General features: G+C 38.1%; 1 protein-coding gene across 5 annotated transcripts in view; it reads left to right on the top strand.

The window, feature by feature from the left end:
- LOC117979156 (uncharacterized) overlaps positions 1–21,737 on the top strand; it is an 830,677-nt gene that overhangs the window by 507,798 nt on the left and 301,142 nt on the right. Inside the window, exon 6 of one of the 5 annotated variants that reach the window (XR_004669838.3) lies at positions 11,855–13,098. The exons of the other annotated variants lie outside the window; for them this stretch is intronic. The gene's annotated coding sequence lies outside the window, so the exon portion shown is untranslated. Of the gene's footprint in view, positions 1–11,854; positions 13,099–21,737 lie in introns of those variants that run through there. 5 annotated transcript variants of the gene reach the window in all.

Genomic DNA, 21,737 nt, shown 5'->3' with positions numbered 1-21,737 from the left:
AAGAATGAGAAATATTAATAAAAGGAATATTTGTGGGGTCCTTGGCCAAGCTTTGGTGTGGATCTCCAGAAAATTTATGAGAGAGGCAAATTTGCTTTTTTTTTAAAGCCACTACATTATAATTCTGCCGTGTAGCATAGTTATATATGCACTTATTGTATTCCCTCTTACTGGATCATCAGCTCATTATAGGCCAACATCTGTTCATTAAACAAAACATGTTTTAAGTTCCCATTTTGTTCTGAGCGCTAGCAATATAAAGAAAAAGAAAACAAAGATAACATTGCTGTTCTCAAGAAGAGTATCATCTAGTGGTGGATGTGCAAATTTAATTAAGAATTAAATTCATATCTCCTTGTGCAGCAGTTTCCAAAGTGAGGTATGCACATTGAAGGTATGGAAATTTCATATTCCATAATATGATGACATTATGTGATATTTGACAATAATAGAGCATCTATTTATATTTAAAAATGAGAAATTATGTTTAATATTGAATATGTGGACATATATATCATTGTTTGTAATTATATATTAAAAATACTTTAGTGATAGTAAGATAGCAGTTGGAAGACAAATATTATATATACCCACTGGATGTCAGTAAACAATTGTTGAATGAAAAGACTCATAATCTCAGGTTAGTAAATCTTCTTATTGTCGCAGGTACACTAAAATCTACTTGTTGTCCTTTTAACCACACGTGCTTCCTCTTCTGCCTATTGCCCCATGAGCAAGTTCCCTCAGTGACATATCCAACTCATAGTTTTCCCTGCATTGACCAACCCAGAAGTCCTAATTCAATCTTGAGTTGAATAGAATTGAATTACATTGCTTGAGTGCATTTCTAATAATGTTTTCATGAGGTAACACATAGCAAGATTCACAGAAGGTTCATTTCAGTCCCCAAGTGTACACATTTTGTCTGAGCAGTTCAAGTTAGCCTCTATATTAATGAACAGATATGACAACCTCTGTGGATCACCAAATACTAGAAACCGTAGTCATGATTAGGTTTCTAATTTTTCTGCCCCAGAGTTCTTGTTCTACTTACTGATGCCACTTCAAGGAAGAAAGTTAGTGTTTATTTTGAGGGGTTATAGCAAGATTTCTCAGACCATCACGATAGATATTTGGGACCCATAATTCTTTGTTATTGGAGGGCTGTCCTGTGCATTGTAGGGTGTTTAGTATTATCTCCATCCTCTACTCACTAGCTGCCAGTAGCAGTTCATTCCCCTCCCCCATTTGTAACATGACAAACGTCTGGGGATATTGCCAAATGTTCCCTGGGGAGTAAAACTGTCCCCATTTGAAAGCCACTGGGTTAGGGTAAAATAGTATGAGGCATTAAAAAATGTACAGTGTAATTTAGCAAGCAGCAGATTAACTATGTAATTGGGTTCAAATGCAGTGTGAATTTCTAAAATGTGAATAATCAAACATGATGTATTTGAGAGGTTAGAGTCAACTCCAATCCCCTGCTAATCACATTAGTTTTGAGTTGTAAATAATAACTTAAATCTTACTTCCCTCCGATGTTATTTAGCCATGGGGGACAGAGGTTTTGAGTGGTGAAACAGTAAATGGTAGAAAGAGTAAGGTGGAAGATCTACAGATAATATAACAAATTGGTGAAGGATGATTAGTAGCATGTTTTCTGAATAATCAAATGAATCAAGGCTATCAGGAAATTCTATCGCTCATGACATCCATTGGGAGGTGTGCCCAGAAACAGCCAACAAAAGGTAGCATAGTACATAGGAAAAGATGATCCTTAGAATCTCATTATTAAAAAGTGGCTCAAGGTCAGTTTCCCAGCACATTAGCAGAGTGCATGTTTTCTGAATGAGCTAACTAATTTTACTCTAAAGGCTTTCTCTAAATTCTAATTGGAGAGTCTTTAAATCTTCAAACATGAAAATGTTGGAGAAGAGATTCAATTATATGTGAATTGAAAATAGGAATAGATATGCTTGACCAATATGTTTCTCTTTTCCCATTAGAACTAACGGAAAAACATCCAGCCTACCCCAATGGGCTTGCTGTCCATTTGCTGGATTTATGTCAGATGGGGAATTACTCAGAATCCAAGATACTGCAAAAGCAACTTGGGTCAAAACTGTCAATTAAATGGAGAAATTATGTACAAAATTAGGATTTCAGAGACCCAGATCTTTTGGCAGATAGCTAGGTCCTGACGCCCTTTGAAATCGGAATATAGTACAATGACCCTCTGGGGTAAACCTTCCCATTAAATTTGCAATTCTTCAATGTTTGATACTGTCCAGGGAGCAAACGAATTAAGACTTTCTTTTGTAAAATATATTTTTTATTTCTACCTGGCCTAAATTCTGATTCCTGCTTCTCTGTGGACTGCAAATGGAAAGGTTCATGTCCTATGGCAAGTGCCATCTGTAACTTATGCTTCTGAAAATTTAAAATGGCTATAGTTTATTGTTTTGTCACTATGTGTTACATCTACAGATTGTTTAAATGACAAAAGGAAAAAAGGGCTCTGTATGTATGCAAAAGAACATGTAATTAGATGCAAATAAGCAATAAGGCAAAGAAAAGACATTTAGCTTTTGCTTGTGTAATGTGATATAGGTTTTGTTATATACATATCATATTTATTTATCATATAGCAACTGGATGCACAGACTTTAAAACCACTTGAATATTAGATTTTGCATAATTGGGAGGCTGCCGTCACCAGTCCGTAGCACAAAGTCAAAAGGCATTTTAGGAATTGCTTACAATGAATTGTAGGTCATTTGAAATAAATTTGTAGGAAGCCTATTTAATCTCTTTCTATCTCTCCTCTCTCTCTCTTTCTTTTTTCGCTACAAAACACCCTGAAGATCATTTCTCTAATGCATTGGTCTGTCAAATCTGTATAAACAAGCATAAATGTTAAAAAAGTAAAGAATACTAATCAAGAGACACAAGACATACACTGCCTAATAAATCTTGCCTTCAATTTATTTGTCTAGTACTACAAAGGCAAAGGAGATATCAATTAATATAGGCAAAGAGGACCCATAATTTATAATTAACTGGCAAGTGGTTTGTAACAAACAGCAGCACCGAGTCTAATAGCCGGTAGAAAAATAACTAGTGTTGATTTGTCCCTCGGCAAATTAATAGAGTGCTTATCAATGACAGGGTTACATAAAACTGCTAAATAAATAATCATCAGTGAGTTCGAGTGAAGCAGATCTTTAACAAGCTTAATCTGAACCTCTTGACATCTGTAGACTATGAAGAGATTAAATGGTAAGAAAGAGAAGATACAGTGTGCACATTGTAAGCCTGCTCAGTAACTGTACAAGATCATGTTCTTATGTAATGAGAAATAAAGAAACATTTTTATTGCAAAATTACATTGAAAAATGATTTTCATTATAATTAGAGTGAAAATTATAAAAGATATATCAAGGAAATGCTGAACTGGAATTCACCAGATGAGAATTTCACTACATCTCTTAACAATGAAAACACATCATTTTAGTCACTTTTGATATATTTTTGCTCGTTTGCTTCACTTTTATTACTCACCTTTGTACACGCCACATGTTCCAACTCATATGTCACCACCACTACATCCGTGAGCTTGTTTTTGGTTATTATGGTTCCTCTATAGAAGAAAATTAATCAAGGTTCTATATTTAAATGGACATTTCCACCCTGCCTTCCCACCTACCCTCCCCCTAGGCATATATATGGAATTCTCAGTTTTTTTGTTGCAGGGCATTTTATTACTCCTGGTTTGGACTGTGCATCATTTGCATTGCTGGGAATTAATAGACCTGTATAATACCTCAGGTCTTGTCTTTTCTATAAGAAAATATTTTTAAATTACCATCTTTTATAGGCATATTAACATCATGATACCACTTGGGTTTTCAGCACTAGTGAACTAAACAATGCCTGTCTAAGATTGATATAGATACAGATATATAGTTGGAGCTTCTCACAAGTGGGGAGATCCCCCCTAAATTTTAAATAGAAACCTGATTTCTAGTGGGATAAATATATATTTCCATAGGTGTTCCTGTGAGAGACAAAACATGATGTCTTTGTCCATTTGTGCTGCTATAAAATACCCTAAGGTTGGGTATTTTATAAAGAAGAGAAATATTTATTTTCTCACTGTTCTGGGGTCGGGGAAGTCCAAGATCCAAGATTCTGGCAAGTTTGGTTTCTGGCAAGGGCTGCTGTCTGCTTCCAAGATGGCACCTTGAACACTGCATCCTCATATGGTAGAACAGAGGGGTAAAAAGGGACCAAATACTCTGTGAAGCCTCTTTAATAAAGCCCTTAATCCCATTCACGAGGGAGGAGCCCTCATGACCTAATCACCTCCTAAAGTCCTCACCTCTTAATACTGTTGCATTGAGGATTAAGTTTCAACATCGATTTTGGAGGGACACAAAACCATAGCATATTCAAACTATAGCACATGCAAACATGGGGCTAGAAAGTCAAGAGCTGCATCCAGTGTCCCATTTCTGTTTAGGGCAGAACATATCATTATTACAATTTCCACATTCCTTGGGCTTGGGGATGCCACCTCTGTAGGGGTTCACCATTAGACTTGTCTTTGCTCTACTTATGAGCTACCAGTGAAGATCAGCTTCAGATATGATTGATCATTTACGTTTTATTTTTTGGATATGTCTTATTTTCTCATGTTAAATATTAGCTAGCACCAACAAGAACTGCTAAATATTCAGTGGGCTTGTGTGTGTTTGTCTTTAATGTGCTTGGTAACTTACAGCAAACTACTCTGTTGGAGACATTAAATTACTTGATAATACTCAAATCTTAGTTATCAGCATCACTGCTTTCCTGAGCTTCAGACTGAATTTCCAACAACCTTTTGGGCATCTCACCCATAATATTCTAAGAGAACTTTATATTTACATATTAGACACTCATCTCATAAGTTAGTGGCATCATATTTCATCAAGCTGTTCAAATTTAAGTAGGAGACATCCTTAATTTCCTATTCTTCCTCATGTTTTTTATACACTCTAAAGCCATCCAAATGAATCACTATATTCTTCTATATTTTTATTATTTGTGTTTGAGACAGGGTCTTGCTCTGTCACCCAGGCTATAGTGCAGTGGCATGATCATAGCTCACTGCCACCTCAAATTTCTGGATTCAAGTAATCTTCTTTCCTGACCTCCCCAAGTGCTGGGATTACAGGCATGAGCCATTGCACCCGGCCGATACTCTTTAATTAAGCATCTAAAAGCACTCTCTTGTATATCCCTTCCTGTTTATTTCTACTGTCACCACCTTGATTCAGGCCCTTATTATCTCTTAGCTGAGATTTTGTAATAGCTTCTGAGGTAAGAATAATGACCCCCCAAAGGTGTCCAGGTCCTAGTCTCCAGAGCCTATGAATATGTTACATTACATGTCAAAGGGCAATTAAGATTGCAGATGGGTTTAATGTTGCTAATCAACTGACTTTAGGGAGATTATCATGGATTATGGCAGTGGGTCCAATTTAATGACAGGGATCTTTAAGAGTAGAAGAGGGGGACAGAAGAGGAGTGAGAATGATTTGATTTAAGCAGGACTTGACCCAGTGTTGCTGGCTTTCAAGATGGAGAAAGTGGCCATAAATAAACGACAAGGAAATGGATTCTCCCAACAGCCTCCAGAAGAAAGGCAGCCCTGCCAACACCTTGGTTTGAGCCTAGTGAGACCTGTGTCAGACTTCTAACCTGCAGAACTGAAAGCTAATAAATTTGTGCTGTCTTAAGCCACCAAATTTGTGGGAGTTTGTTATAGCAGCAGTAGGTAAACGAATACAGTCACCAGTTCTTAGCCAGTCCCCTGGCCTTTAGCTTCCTTCTTTTGGATCTATTTTCCTTAGTTTTACCAAAATTATCCTTAAAAATACAGATCTGGCTATGACACATTCTTGTGTTAAATTCTTTGATGGTTTCCTACATTGACTAGGATAAAATTGCACTGCTTTATCATGGCACACAAGGCTCTGCATTATCTGTTCTGTTTCCAGCTTTTATGCCTCCTGTAGGTTTGCCCTTTCCTCATACTCCCCCTTCCCCACATTCCAAAAAAATGTATTCTATACTCAATACTTATTAGCTTACTCAGTTTCTGGAAAACACCAATAACCTTTATAGCTGCTAAGTGCTTGTTTATGCTGGTCGCTTTATGTGGTATGTTCATTTCCTTGCTGTCTCCCTGATGTGTTTACCAAGCACATTCTTTAGTGCTGAGTTCAGGGATCTCCTTCATGGCTCTTTGCATGATATGATTACTCCTCCTTCCACAGCTGCTCCCTGTCAGACTAAGTGAGCACCTACTATATCCCAGCCATTCAGTTGTTCTAAACATTTTACAAGTATTAACTTGTTTAATCCTTGTAACAAGCCTATAGGAAAGAGATATTCTCATCTCTATTTTATGGCTGATAAAATTGAAGCACAGGGAAGATAAGTAATGTTCCCAAGTTATAAAGCTAGTAAGAGATGGAGCTAAAATTCAATCCCAGGCGTCTGTGACTCCAGAATTTGTTATCTGAACAATACTCTGTACCTTCAAATACCAGACAAGTTAGTGAATAAGGAGAACATCTACTTTTTCGGCTCTGTGAAAATAGGAAACTTTTTACTGAAGGAGTGGACAACATGATATAGCCCCCCACTCTCTGTGGTCTCATTAACTTTGATATATTTGGTTTATCAAGCAAAATCTGTTCATGCCAAAATTGTATTTTCTAAAATGTTTTTGAAAATGCTTACATCTATGTCCATGAAGGATTTGATCAGTAGTTTTTTTGTAATGCCTATTTTTGATTTTGCTTTCAGACTAATGCTGGTTTCATAGAATGAGGTGGGAATTATTCCTTCTTCTCTGATTTTATAAAATAATTTCTGTGAAATTGGCACTATTATTATTTTCTTATATGTTTGGAAGAATTCACCAGTAAAGTCATTAGATTTTAGAGTTTTCTTTCTGGGAAAGTTTTAAACTTTAAAATAAATAAAAATATGTAATAGGGCTACTCAGATTATTTATTTCTTCTTGAGTGAGTGTTGGTAGTTTGTTTCTTCAAGGAATTCTTTCATTTCATCCAAGATGTTGAATTTATTGACATAAGGTTGTATATAGTATTCCCTTATCCTTTAAATATCCTGAAAATCGTAATGATGTCACCTCTGTATTTCCTGAATTTGGTAATTTATATCTCCTCTCCCTTTTTACTAATTAGTCTGGCTGTAAGTTTACCAATTTTATTGATTTTTTTCAAAGAAGCTGCTTCTGGTTTTATTAATTTTTTAAAATCATTTTTCTATTTTCTATTTCACTGATTTCTTCTCTGATAGTTATTATTTCCTTTCTTCTCTTCACTTTAAATTACCTTTTTTTGTGTGTGGCTGTTGCTTTTGTTTCTTATGGTAAAAGCTGAGTTTATTAATTTAAGACCTTTCTTCTTCTCTTATATAGGCATTTTCTGTTGTAAATTCCCTCCCCAACCACCAGTACTGCTTTACTGGAATTCACAAATTTTGATACATTGTGTTTTCATTTCCATTCAGTTCAAATTACTTTCTACTTTCCCTTTTGATTTCTTCTTTAACCTATGGTTTATTTAGAAATGTGTTAAAATTTCTAAATATTTGGGAAATTCATTTCTTTTGATTTCCTATTTAACTTCCTTTGAAGTTAGAAAACATATTTTTTAAGACTTGAATTCTTTTAAATTTATGGAGACATATTTTTATGGCTCAGAAGTTAGCCTATCTTGGTGTTTGTAGTGCATTTGAAAAGTAGAGTTTTTTGAGATAGGGTCTCGCTCTGTCACCCAGGCTGAAGTACAGTTGGGTGATCACAACCCACTGCAGCTTCAACCTCCAGGGCTCAAGACAGAATGTATTTTCTAATGGTTGTAGGATGGAGTGTTCTATATATATGTATTACTTAAGTTAATTTGGTTGATACCATTGTAAAATCTCTATGTCCTAACCGGTTTTTTGTTCTATCAATTATTAAGAAAGAGATATTAGATTTCTAGATTAATTTTATGAATTTGTCTATTTCTCCATGTAACTCTCAGTTTCGTTTCATGTATTTTGAAATTATTTTATTAAATATATACACATTTAGAATTTTTATGTACCCATCCTTTTATCATTATGAAATTACCTTCTTTTCCACTGCTCATCTGCTCATAGTCTTTGCTTTGGTGTCTACTTTGTCTGATATTGATATAGTCACTCCAGCTTTCTTTTGGTTATCATTAGAATGGAACATCTTTTTCTATACTTTTAAAGTATTTGTTTCTTTATGTATAAAATGTGCTTCTTGTAAATGGTATATAGGCCATTCTTTTTTTAATCATTTTTCGAGAATTTTTGCCTGTTAATTGGGGTGTGATATGGTTTGGCTGTGTCCCCACCCAAAATATCATCTTGAATTGTAATCTGAATTGTAATCCCCACATGTTGGGGGGAGGGGCCTCATGGAAGGTGATTAGATCATAGGGGTGGTTCCCCCATTGCTGTTTTCATCATAGTGCGTGGAGTTCTCACAAAATCTGATGATTTTATAAGGGGCTTTTCCCCACTTCACTCTGCAGTTCTCTCTCCTGCCACCATGTGAAGAAGGATGTGTCTGCTTTCCATCTTGCCATGATTGTGAGTTTCCTGAGGCCTCCACAACCATGTGGAACTCTGAGTCAATTAAAAATCTTTCCTTTATAAATTACCCAGTCTTAGGTATTTTCTTCATGGCAATGTGAAAACATACTAATAGAGTAAGCTGGTACTTCAGAGAGTCGGGCACTGCTGTAAAGATACCCAAAAATGTGGAAGCAACTTTGGAACTGGGTAACAGACATAGGTTGGAACAGTTTGGAGGGCTCAGAAGAAGATAGGAAGATGTGGGAAAGTTTGGAACTTCCTAGAGACTTGTTGAATGGCTTTGATCAAAATGCTGATAGTGATACGAACAATAAAGTCCAGGCTCAGACAGAGCTGAGGAACTTCTTGGGAACTGGAGCAAAGGTAACTCTTGCTATACTTTAGCAAAGAGGCTGGCAGCATTTTACCCCTGCTGTAGAGATCCGTGGAACTTTGAACTTAAGAGAGATGATTTAGGGTATCTGGCAGAAGAAATTTCTAAGCACCAAAGCATTCAAGAGGCGAAAGAACATAAAAGTTTGGAAAATTTGCAGCCTGACAATGTGGTAGAAAAGAAAAACCCATTTTCTGAGGAGAAACTCAAGCTGGCTGCAGAAATTTGCATAAGTACCCAGGAGCCAAATGTTAATTGCCAATACAATGGGGAAAATGTCTCCGGGGCATGTCAGAGGGCTTCACAGCAGCCCCTCCCATCAGAAGCCCAGAGGCCTAACAGGAAAAAATGGTTTCATGGGCTGAGTCCACTGCCTTGCTGCTTTGTGCAGTCTTGGGACTTGGTGCCTTGCATTCCAGCTGTGGCTAAAAGAAGCTAATGTATAGCTCAGACTGTTGTTACAGAGGGTGCCCCAAGCCTAGGTGGCTTACGTATGGTGTTGGGCCTGTGGGTGCACAGAAGTCAAGAATTGAGGTTTGGAACCTCCACCTAGATTTCAGAGGATGTATAGAAACACCTGGATATCCAGGCAGAAGTTTGCTACAGGGGCAGAGCCCTCACAGAGAACCTCTGTTAGGGCAGTGGGGAAGGGAAATGTGGGGTCAGAGCCCCACACAGAATCCCCACTGGGGTACTGCCTAGTGGAGCTGTGAGAAAAGGGCCACCATCCTCCACACCCCAGAATGGTAGATCCACTGACAGCTTTCACCATGTGCCTGGAAAAGCCGCAGACACTCAATGCCAGCCCATGAAAGCAGCTGGGAGGGGGATTGTACCCTGCAAAGCCCCAGGGGCAGAGCTGCCCAAGGCCATGGGAGCCCACTTTTGCATCAGCATGACCTGGATGTGAGACATGGAGTCAAAGAAGATCATTTTGTAACTTTGAGGCTTAATGACTGTCCTACTGGATTTTGGACTTGCATTCGTCCTGTAGCACCTTTGTTTTGGCCAATGTCTCCCATTTTAAGTGGGTGTATTTACTCAATGCCTGTACCTTCATTGTATCTAGGAAGTAGCTAACTTGCTTTTGATTTCACACGCTCATAGGAAGAATGGACTTGCCTTGTCCAAATGAGACTTTGGATTTGGACTTTGAGGTTAATTTCAGAATGAGTTAAGACTTTGAGGGACTGTTGGAAAGGCATGATTGTGTTTTGAAATGTGAGAACCTGAGATTTGGGAGAGGCCATTGGTGGAATGATATGATTTGGCTGTGTCCCTACCAAAAATCTCATCTTGAATTGTAATCTGAATTGTAATCCCCACATGTTGGGGGCAGTACCTCATGGGAGGTGATTAGATCATGGGACCAGTTTCCTCATGCTATTCTCATGATAGTGAGGTTTCATGAGATCTGGTGGTTTTATAAGGTCTTTCCCCCCCTTCCCTCTTTACTTCTCTCTCTCCTGCCGCCACATGAAGAAGGATGTGTCTGCTTCCCTTCTGCCATGATTGTAAGTTTTCTGAGGCTTCCCCAGCCATGTGGAACGTGAGTCAATTAAACCTCTTTCCTTTATAAATTACCGAGTCTCAGGCATTTCTTCATAGCAGTGTGAGATTGGACTAACACAAAGTGTTTTAAACCATTTTTATTTAATATGATTGTTGACATGTATGGAAAAAGCTAAGTCTATTATCTTTCTGTTTTCTATTTGTTTCATTTCTTTTTTCTAACTCTTTTTTTTTAACTTTTCTGGGTGGTTATTTGTATTATTTGTGTTCATTTTCACACTGCTATAAAAATATCTGATACTGGGTAATTTATAAAGAAAAGAGGTTTAATTGGCTAACAGTTCCACAGGCTGTACAGGAAGAATGGCTGGGGAGGCCTCAGGGAAATTCCAATCATGGCAGAAGGAGAGGGGGAAGCAGGCACATCTTCACATGGCCAGGGCAAGAGGAAGAGAGAGAGGTGGGAAGTGCTACACACTTTTAAACAACTACATCTTGTGATAACTCACTCACTATGAGGAGAATAACACCAAAAGGGAAATCTGTCTTCATGATCCAATCATCTGGATTGGATTTTATACATCTGAAACCAATTTTCATTTCATCTTTACATTTGAAAAATATGTTCCCTGGTATGGAATCCTAGTTTAATAGTTACTTTTTTTTTTCTATCAGTACTTTAAAGGTGTTGCTCCACTGGCTTCTCCTTTGCACTGTTTCTGAAGAGCAATATGCTGTAACTCTGACCTGTCTTCCTCTGTGTGTCTTGTGGCTCTTTCTTTGGCTACTTTTAGAACTTTCTTTTTTCACCAGGTTTGATCAGTTGGGGGTAGTTTTTCTTTATGTTTCCTGTACTTGAGCTCATTGAGATTCTTGAATTTGGAGTTTATGGTTTTCATCAAATTTGAAAACATTTTAGGCATAATTTCTTCAAATTTTTTCTCCACTTCCATCCTCTCCTTATAGGATCCCAATTACATGTATATTAGGCAAGATTAAGCTGTCTGTCCCTCAGCTCACTGATGTTTTTTTAAATTATTGTTTTGTTCTTTTTTTTTTTTTTGCTTTTGCTTTTGTTTTTGTTTTTGTTTTGTTTTGTTTACAGATAGGGAGGGTTTCACTTTGTCACCCAGGCTGGATTAGAGTGATGTGATCACAGCTCACTGCTGTCTTGAACTCCTGGGCTCGAGCAATCTTCTTGCCTCAGCCTCCTGTGTAGCTAGGACTAGGTGTGCTCCACCATGACTGGCTAATTTTTTATTTCTATTTTTATAGAGATGGTGTCTCACTGCATTGCCCAGCCTGCTTTTAAACTCTTGGTCTCAAGTAATCCTCCCACCTTGGCCTCCCAAAGTGTTGGGATTGTAAGTATGAGCCCCTGCACTCAGCCTGCCCTTTTATTTTGGATGGTTTTTATTGCTGTTTTCAAATTCACTAATCTTTTCTTCTACAGTGACTAATATGCTGTTAATCCCATCCTGGTTAGTTCTCTGGAAGTTTGATTTTGATCTTTTTTATCCTTTATGTCTTTTCTTAGCTTTTTGAATATATAGAACGGAGTTATAACAATTGTTCTAATGGCCTCATCTTCTGACAGTAACATCTGTGCCTATTTTGGGTTGGTTTTAATTACTGATTTTTCTGCTCCTTAAGGTTTTGGTTGTCTTTTCTCTTTTCTTTTTCCTTTTCTCTTCTTGATTCTTTACATGTCTAGTAATCTCGGAACTGTGATTTTACCCTGTTGGGTGCTGATTATTTTTGCATTTATATAAATATTTTTGTCTTTTGTTTGGGGTACAACTAAGTTACCTGTAGGTTTTAATTTTGGAGGGTCTTACTTTTAAGGTTTTGAACTGAGTCCAGAGCAGTGTTTGGTCTAGCGCTAGGTGTTTCCCACTAGTAAGGCAAGAAACTCCTGTGTACTCTTCACAATGCCCTGTGAATTATGACATTTCCTTGCCAGTAGGAACACTCTTCTCAGCCCTTTTTGGCCTCCTGGCACTGTTTTCTCTAATCCTTTTGGATACTTCTTTCCCTGGCCTCAGGCAGTTTCATCACAGGCCTGTGCTAATAACTACTCCGCTTAAGTACGCTGAGGGCTTCTGCAGATTTCCAAGGGCCCTTCTCTGGGCAGCCCTCTTCTCTCTGGCACTGTCTTGTGAACTGTCAGCTGCCTTTGTCTCCCTATACTCTCAGCTCGGTCTCTTCAACTAAGGATTGGGCTGTGCTCCGCCTGGGTTCCTCATCCCTGTACCGCAGCCTAGAAACTCTCGAAGTATATTTTATGGCAATTGTAGGGTTCACCTCACTTGTTTCACATCCCTTAGGGACTACTGTCCTTTGTTGCCTGCTATCTAGTGTCTTGAAAACCATTGTAATGATCTGGTTTTTATTTTTTCAGGCAGAAGTTAAATGTGGTCACTTTTACTCCCTCTTGGTTGGAAGTAATGTCAAGTTAACATTCTTGTTGCTCACTTAAGGGCTTCTTGGTGGAAACAAAGACCCAGAACCTAAAGTTTGAATTTTCTGTTTTGATGAATTCTGATGGACCAGAAGCTTTTTCTACTTCAGTGACCTCGCTCTATTTGCTAGGAAGAATCAATTGGTGGCCTCTAGCAGAAATGGGGTATTCAAGACAAGCTTCTAAGGAGCCTGTCCTGATAGTATTAACCCACCCGGCAATCCCAGCTACATTCCGTAGCACTTAGGTCTAAAGCTGTATTTGGACAACCTCCATGGTAGGTGCCTATAATAAAAAGTCACACCATAAAACTAGACATAGGTTCTTAGGAGACCCATGGCTTTGCACTAAAAGATAAAGGAAAAAAACTAAATCTGAGCCTTCAAAAATCGTGTAGAAAATTTTGAGAACTGGATGAGAAGTTTTTCTGCTTTTATGCAGTACTTATTTTTGTCAATTTTTTAATCAACTGTAGCTCCAAAATTATTCCTGGGCCTGACATTTCACAGGATCATTTGCCATTCAGATGTGTTGCTCACTTTTGTGTGACTGATCTGCAGAGCCTAGGACCAAACATTTTTAATAAAAGTTTAAACAATTACAAAAGACAGTATAGAGTCCTCATACCATGTTTTGAAAAGCTTTAGGTTGTTAACATTGAAATGGATGTCAGGTTTGATAAAAGAAATAAAAGTACTTTTTTTAGTTCATAATGAATGTTTTCACTTCAGGGCTATGGAAGTCATGTTTCTACATATTTCCAAGCATGCGACTTTTCCAGGATAATGTAACTCAGGACTCCCAGGCCTTCACTGTCCAGAGGAAGATCAAAACTACAGAAAGAAACACTGAAGGCTGTTTTCCTGGATTGCTTTCCTGAGGGCTTTATGATCTTCTCAGGCTTCCTTACATGTCTGGTGCTAGGAATTTCTAGGGAGCAGCTAACTTTATGCTTCTTGAACTAGTCGTTTTAGAAGGAGATGAGCCTGTCTTCATTTTCCTTTCTCCTGCTCCTTTTCCCCATTATTATGTCTCTTGCCACTACAAAAGGGTGACTATTCCATGGTACCTGTAAAGATGGCACTTCTCCTGCCCCTTGACAAATGCGTCCATTCTCCCCATGTCTAGGGTACAACTACGTATACCGAGAGTACCTTACCTCTTGAGGGCATCCCCTGGACAGTTGATGCCAACTCATAGCTGGGCTAAGATTCTTCATGCCTTCTGCCAAAGGGGAGTCTGGTTGTTACGTGGGTCGAGAACGTTGGCTATTATTGTTGCCACTGCTGCTGACTTCTTGGACTCTGAATAAATCATTGAAGTTTTATGAAATTGTTCTTTGCTTTTGCTGACTCTCCTGTTGCAGTCATACCACCCCAGGATTCAAAGGATGTAACTTTTGAGCTAATCTATGGAAAACACATAGGAGAAAGTAGAATTTATTCACAGAACTACAAAAAATACCCATATGACTGGAGGCCATCTGTGTAAATAGCCGTGTAATACTGGGGTCTAGAAGGGCTCCTTAAAAGAGGACCCTCTTCTTTGATATAGCTTACCTTTCATTGGAACTAATTATTGTTCTTATTCCTGTTTTCATCTATTTGCCCTTATTTGCATTAATGGCACACTTTTGAATAGCAGCATATTTGGAGGCCCCTTTGAAGGAATTAAATTTGCATCCACAACCATCATACGACTCAGGTGGTTGCCTTTATCACAATGTGGCTGTGTGAGTAGAGCCATTTGTTTTCCTGGGCTCACTCCATTATGCTCTCATGCATCTCTGCTTTTTTTTCTTTTTTTTTTTTTTTCTTGAGACAGAGTCTCACTCCATCGTCCAGGCTGGAGTGCAATGACGCGATCTCGGCTCACTGCAACCTCCGCCTCCCAGGTTCAAGCAATTCTTCTGCCTCAGCCTCCCAAGTAGCTGGGACTACAAGCACCTGCCACCATGCCAGGCTAATTTTTTTTTTTTTTTTTTTTTTGTATTTTTAGTAGAGATGGGGTTTCATCATGTTGGCCAGTCTTGTCTCGAACTCCTGACCTCAGGTGATCTGGACACCTTGGCCTCCCAAAGTGCTGGGATTACAGGCCTGAGCCACCATGCCTGGGTGCGTCTCTGCTTTTACTGTCTATTCCATAGGTCAGTTTTTCCCTGGGAGGACCCCGATTCTTCATATAAATATACCAGAAAGAAACTTGCACCACCAGCCTTTCAAACATACCTAAATATGTCTGAATTCTCGGGTGAACATATTTTTTGCTCAACTGAAACTTCTGTTACTGTTCAAACAAACATCTTTACCTGGCATTCTCTTGGGAATGAGTAACTAACAATGAATTTCTGGTGGCAATGAAATGGTACAGCCTATAGGTAGGAGGGCCTGCTGAGCAAGTCCTTAGAGATGTCTGTACTTTCCCAGATATAGGACTGGATGGCACTGGGGTGTTCTCTCAGAACTTTGAGGTTTGCCAAATCTAGGAAAGAATTTTGATTTTTTACATGCTTACTTGATTTCCTAGAATGACTCCTGGATAGAAATAAAATTGAAAGTAATTTTGTTTTTAGGCAATCACATAGCATCACATTGCTTCTGATCTCTTCACTCCAGATAATGGAATGATGAGCTGACACAAGGCCACATGAAGCCAGGGTGAGGTAAGGCTACAAGGAGGGGCAAAGAATGAGAGATAGCAAATTTCACCAGAAAGAAATTAGGGAACAGCAAAGAGAATAAGAGAAGTAAGGAGGCAGGAAAATCTGAGTCATGGTTCTTTTACCTATAAAAGAAGTAAATTCACATGCATTTAAGTTGTGTGTGTGTGTGTGTGTGTGTGTGTGTGTAGTAAATAGATGTATATGTCTGCGTTTCAATTGTTTTATCAAAGCTGGAATGATGCGCCAATGAAGTAGATCCAAAGCCTTAATTGGACTCATATTTACCTGGGATTGCATGGGTGGGCTTTTATATTCTTTGGTGAAAAAAACCATTCCTTGAATGATAGCAAAAGAAGGGGAAACTCCCTTCATTGAATGTGCTCTCTGATCTTCCATACAAGCTTTTATGTGATTGGTAGCATCTCTTGAATTGAGATCAGGCCCTAGCAGCTGTTGGGAGAACTTGTCCCTGACCATCTTTGTTGGCAGCAACAGGACGCTGCCCTGAGGGGGCATTGTTAACCTTCTCAGTGGTTTTCATCTTACACTCCCCCAACCTTTAGATGGATTCTTTCAGAAGTGCATTTTTTAAAGTAGCATTTGTTTATACCTGGTTTGCTAACAGGATGAGTTAAAGTCTTTGATATTCCAGTATACTGCAAAAAAACTCAGGTGATTAACAAAAAAGAGAATCATTACATATTTACAAGAATACTGATGCTTTTGTTCGAATAGTACCTTTCATTTGAAATAATTTTTGTTCTAATTTTCTCCTGTTTTCATCTATATGCCCTTTTTGCATTAATGGCACACTTCTGAATACCAGAATATTTGGAGTCACCCTTGAAGGAATTAAATTTGCATCCACAACCATCATACAACTCATGTGGTTGCCTTTATCACTGTGTGGCTGTGTGAGTAGGGCTACGTGCTGTCCTGGGCTCGTTTCATTACGCTCTCAGGAGACAAAGTTCTTCCATGTTTTAGAAGACACTCCATTTTTATTTTGCATAGGCTTAGTGCTGCATATAATAACAATAACAATAATAATCTGTTTATTTTTTTATCCATCTTGGAGAAAGTTGTACTTCTCTTCTTATTCTGAGACTAGCTTAAAATTGTTTGTTGGACAGGTATCACTATAATTCAGTTGTAACAATCAAAGCTGCATAATGATTATTAAAAAATTGGTGGCTCACCACCAATTCAGGGTACCTAGCTATATTGTACTACCACAACAGAATAATATCATTCTAATATTAATTTGTTAATCATTTCTGGTGGATAACCTTGACCCAACTTCTCTGAAAATACTCTATATTTTCAGCCAGACATACCCTTATGTGTTTCTTGAAGTTGTGTTTTTATTTTCCTCCAATATCGGGGTTCTGGGGAAAAATGCTTATTTAAATCTAAATTATAATTCAAAATTGATAAAAGAAATACATTGTATCTCAATACGTATACGTTGTGTTTATAAATAAATGATACCCAAAGATTTGCAAATAAATCTCAGTGCCATCCTCTATATCCTTTCTGGATATGACACATGAACCATTTTAATAGGTAACTATCATGTAATAAGAAAAACAGATCCACTTTATTAGTGCTGTCTTGCTATTTTGCTTTTCAGTATAGGATCAGAAGTGATTTATGAATAAACTTTGAAATATAGTCCAATACATTATGTCAGCCTTGTTCTTTTGAGTTTTGGCAATTGCATCCTCCATAATAAACAATATCAACAATCATATGCCACATCACTATCGCCCAGAAAAACCCACGAAAACCAAATGAGCTATTACTTCTCAGCTCTGTCCTTCGCTTGAAAGATGTTTTATCAATATTTCCTTGAATACTCGAATGCCTTGCAGGTCATTTACTAATTTTATCATTATCTGCTTTTTTGCATGCAGTAGGAAGACTGGACATTGCATACCCAGGCATGGTGCCCAGCACAAACTGTCAGGGCTGGAGTCTCTACCACGCTGTTGGCAATATGCTGTGGAGAGGCAGCCACAGAGTCAGGCTCCCACAGTAATGAGGAACATAAAAAATGATTTTTTTTAATTCTGAAAATCTTTTTGAGAGCATGCAAAGTGAAAAAGGGCAAAGTCTTTAAGAGAGAGGAAAAAATAAAGGGCTGTGAGAATTCTGTGATGGAAGAAGTTGGCACCTGGGCCAAACCCAGCATCTCTGGACTGACAAGGACTTTAGGGTACCATCAGCAGGCGGGTGTGAGTCACATGCTGGCATTTTCTCTTTCCTCACTCCTGCCTACTCACACCATGACTCTAAATCAAAACTCAAACTTAAAAAACAAAAAGATCTCACTGTGTTGGATACATAATAGTGTGTTTCTATCTAAACCACTTTCTGTCCTCTAGATTGATAATTCACACCATACAAAGCACACTGTGGATTGGCACTCCATGTAAGGAGCTCTGTAAATGACTATCCCTTATGGCCAGATCATGGAAAATGCAGGCAAGGTCCTATGTGTTAGTCCTTGCTCCAGGTATCATGCCTATGCCAGCCTGCGTACTGACTTCAACGTTGCATTGTCCAATGCTCAGTCAGAAGGCTGAGCTTGTCTCATTACTCTCCACATCTACAATGAGTTATGTAAATCCTGCCTACCTGGTATTATCTTGTGGTTCTTTTTATACCCCCAAAACATGTTGTTATGGACTTCACTATGATGTCTCCATTCTACTGTCTCTTCCCATGGCATAGAGATTCCTCTAAACCCAGCAGCAAAACCCAACCCCAGAAGCTGACAAAAGCTGCATAGTAGGCTCTCTACTCATGTCTATCAGCCTCTGAATGCTGATGTGTTCTTGAAATGAGGGAGCTTTAAAAACCCTTGTTGACGTCGGTCTAAGATCTCTCTGTCTGAGGTACTATCAGGGAATTCGCAGGGCATTCATCAAAATCAAGCTGATGCAAGCATGAATACTCACAAGAAAGAGCCCTTTTATGCTGAAAACTGCTGAAGGCTGGAAAAGGGGCTAATTTATTTAAATTATCCCTCTAAGTGTCAAGCCCCACACTTTCTGGAAGGAGCTGACAACTGTGGGTTAAAGAAAGTTTTCTTAAATTTATAAATAAATTAGTGACGGTAGAAAGTTAACCTGGGAAATCAGAGTAATAGAAAAGTAATCGCCATCGATGTTGATGCAGATGTAGGAAAATACAGTTTTCTGCTATTAAGCTTTTAAATGTCAGCAAATGGCAGTTTAGTAGATCATTTGCTAATAATGATTAAATTTCTCATTAAAATGCTTCCTTCATTATTCTTCAGGTAGAAATGTGTAATTCAATGATTGTTACATCAATTACACTTAAAAAGCTCATTAAAATACTGAAATATTATCTCTCGTAGTCAGAGTACTTTAAGAGTACTGTACTAATTATAAAAGAAATAAACTCTTATAATAGCACCATTTGAACTGATGCCTTATAAATTCTTAATGTAAAGCTAACATGTAAAGTTTAAATCAAATATATAGATCCAATAAAACAAAACCTTTTTAATCTTGTTTTACCTTCAAAAGGACTCTGATTATTGTAATTAAATAATGCATGATATAATAAAGATCTGGAGTATGTGATTATTTCATTGGCAATTGAATATTGGTGCTTTTTATTTATGCAAGCAATGTATCACAGGCAATATGCATCAAGCATTAAAATATTGATACAATTACACCTAGCCTGCTGAACCAATAAAAAAAATCTGTGACATGACTCTGCTGATGATACTAGGACAGTTTGAAATCCTTTTTAAATTTTAATACTCTGATGTGCTGGGTTATGCTAATTTTGCTAAGAAATAATGCCTCCAAGATTCACTGTTGTGCTTTCTATTCTTGTGCGTGAACAAATCCAGCTTTGCTCAGCATAGCTAACAAGTAGAGTTTGCTTCTGTACACATTTGGCCATTGTTTCATTTTTTCTTTTTCTTTTTTGTTTTTTTGTTTTGTTTTGTTTTTGAGAAAGACAAGAGAATAGTGAAGTTGGGGATTAATTTGTTTGTTTTTAGGGGTATCCATCCATATTATAATGATCTTTCTCTAATTTTCTCATTTACTAAGTTTCACAGTTTTTTTTTTTTAAACATTCAAATGCTTTTTATCCTCAAGTCCTTTCTCAGCAGAGTAAAGGGTCAGGAAAGGTTTTCCTTGTAGCTGCTTTATTATTAAAGCCCTGGCAAGTGACTACACAAAGTTCTGAGCCCATCCCAGAAGTCCCCCAGGGACGGAATAGGTGATGGGATTTTTCTGTCATCTGCACACCTGAGGTTCAGTCTTACATAGCTGACCCATTTTCTCACCTGTAAAAATGGACCAAAAATGCCTTTGTTGTTCTGTGTACAAGATGTAATTTAATACATAATTGTTGACTAAAAAACCCAGCAACAGAAACAGACTCTGCTCACTTGGCTGTGAAATGTTTGCATAATTCTAGGGACCTTCCTCTTTGCTTCTGAAATATTTTAGACCCCTCCCCTGCCTGGAGTGAAAGATTTTTCTGTTATCTCACCTAAGAGTGCTGTTAACATAGAAAAATGCACAGATTCCTAGTATGATAGCTGTGCCAGGAACTAAAAAATGACCTCGTTCAACTTTCATATTTTACGGTGGTGTCATTCTAGGCACAGAGATGTAAAGGGGATGCGTATATACACCCATGTCTTCTTCTGACCAGTCCCACATAGGAGTGTGATCTGATGGGATCTGCATCCTTGTCAGACCTTCCCCTCAGTGATGGTTATCTGGGAGATCTGATAAACACCCTGGTCCCTAAGAAGAAGCTGCCTGATATCTGCTTTTCCAAAGAGGTGCCAAGTATGATATGGAGCTCTGAAAGAAGTGAGAATTGTTGAGCCTGTAAACAGGATATATACATCATAGCAATTTAATTGCATTTTAAGACCCCAGAGCTGTACTCTAGAGCCAATAACTGTGTAAGCCCCATCTTCACCTGTCCTTCCAGGGACTATAGTTCCCCTTTTAGCAATGTCAGGTATATTTCCTCCCTCTTTTCCTATGTGAATAAGTAGCAATGGCTGGCGATGATACAGCACAGTTGATCATCATGAATGTCTATAGGATGTCATATTTATGCTCTTCTGTTTAGCTTAAATCTTACTCAGGTTCTAATAGCAAACAGTTCAGTTACAATGGGCTGGCATTGCAAAGCATCTGCTCAATTCAGATAAATAAGACCAATGTGTTTGAAGGGCAAAGTTTCAATACAAGTGGTCTGCCATTTCATTTGGAGATGCAATTCTTATTCAGCATAAATAACAGAGGGGAAAGGGATCATTTGCTAATTGATTAATTATCTTGTAAATGAATTACAAACCTGTGGAGTGTTTGCTAGGTGTTTGCAAAAGACCTCAGCTGCTTTCTTTTCTCCTTTGAGTCTGTAAGTACTGTACAAGTGACGATGAAGCTCTATACTCACAAAGCTGATATGTGTCATACCAGGCTGAAGGCCGCATGCCATGATGCACTTGTTTTTCAGGGTTTGAAACCACTCGTTGTCTGATGAAGGTATGCATGTGTGCCTGTTTATGTGCATATGTGTATAAAATGAAAAGAATTAAATTTCCAGTTAAAGCAATCCATGAAGTTAACAGTTCAGCTGGGGATGGGAGACAGTTCTTTTTTTTTTTTTTTTTTGCCTTTATTTTTACGTTCTATAAATGAGCAGAGTTGTGCCAAATAACAATCTTTTGTGGACTAAAAATGCCAAGGATTAAAGATCAGAGAGAGGAGTGTTCCCAAAGTGCAAGCGCTGGTGGGTTTGCAGCACCTTGATAACCACAGAAGAGCCGATAATTAACATTCCTGCTTCCTAGGCAAAGGGCAATTGGCCTTCCAAAGGTGTCCCTATTTTACTTTCTCTCCCTATATGAAAGTAGCTGATTTAGTCAGGAAGGTGACAGTTAAGGCTCTTTGCTGGCAGAATTTTTGCATCTTTCCAGTGCCTCGTTTCCCCCGACTTTACCACGGAGGCTGTCCATC

Source organism: Pan paniscus, chromosome 12 (genome assembly GCF_029289425.2).
Source record: "Pan paniscus chromosome 12, NHGRI_mPanPan1-v2.0_pri, whole genome shotgun sequence".
Lineage (NCBI taxonomy): Eukaryota > Metazoa > Chordata > Mammalia > Primates > Hominidae > Pan > Pan paniscus.
The sequence above is the reverse complement of the archived record's forward strand: the minus strand, read 5'-3'. Positions and strand labels throughout refer to the sequence as shown.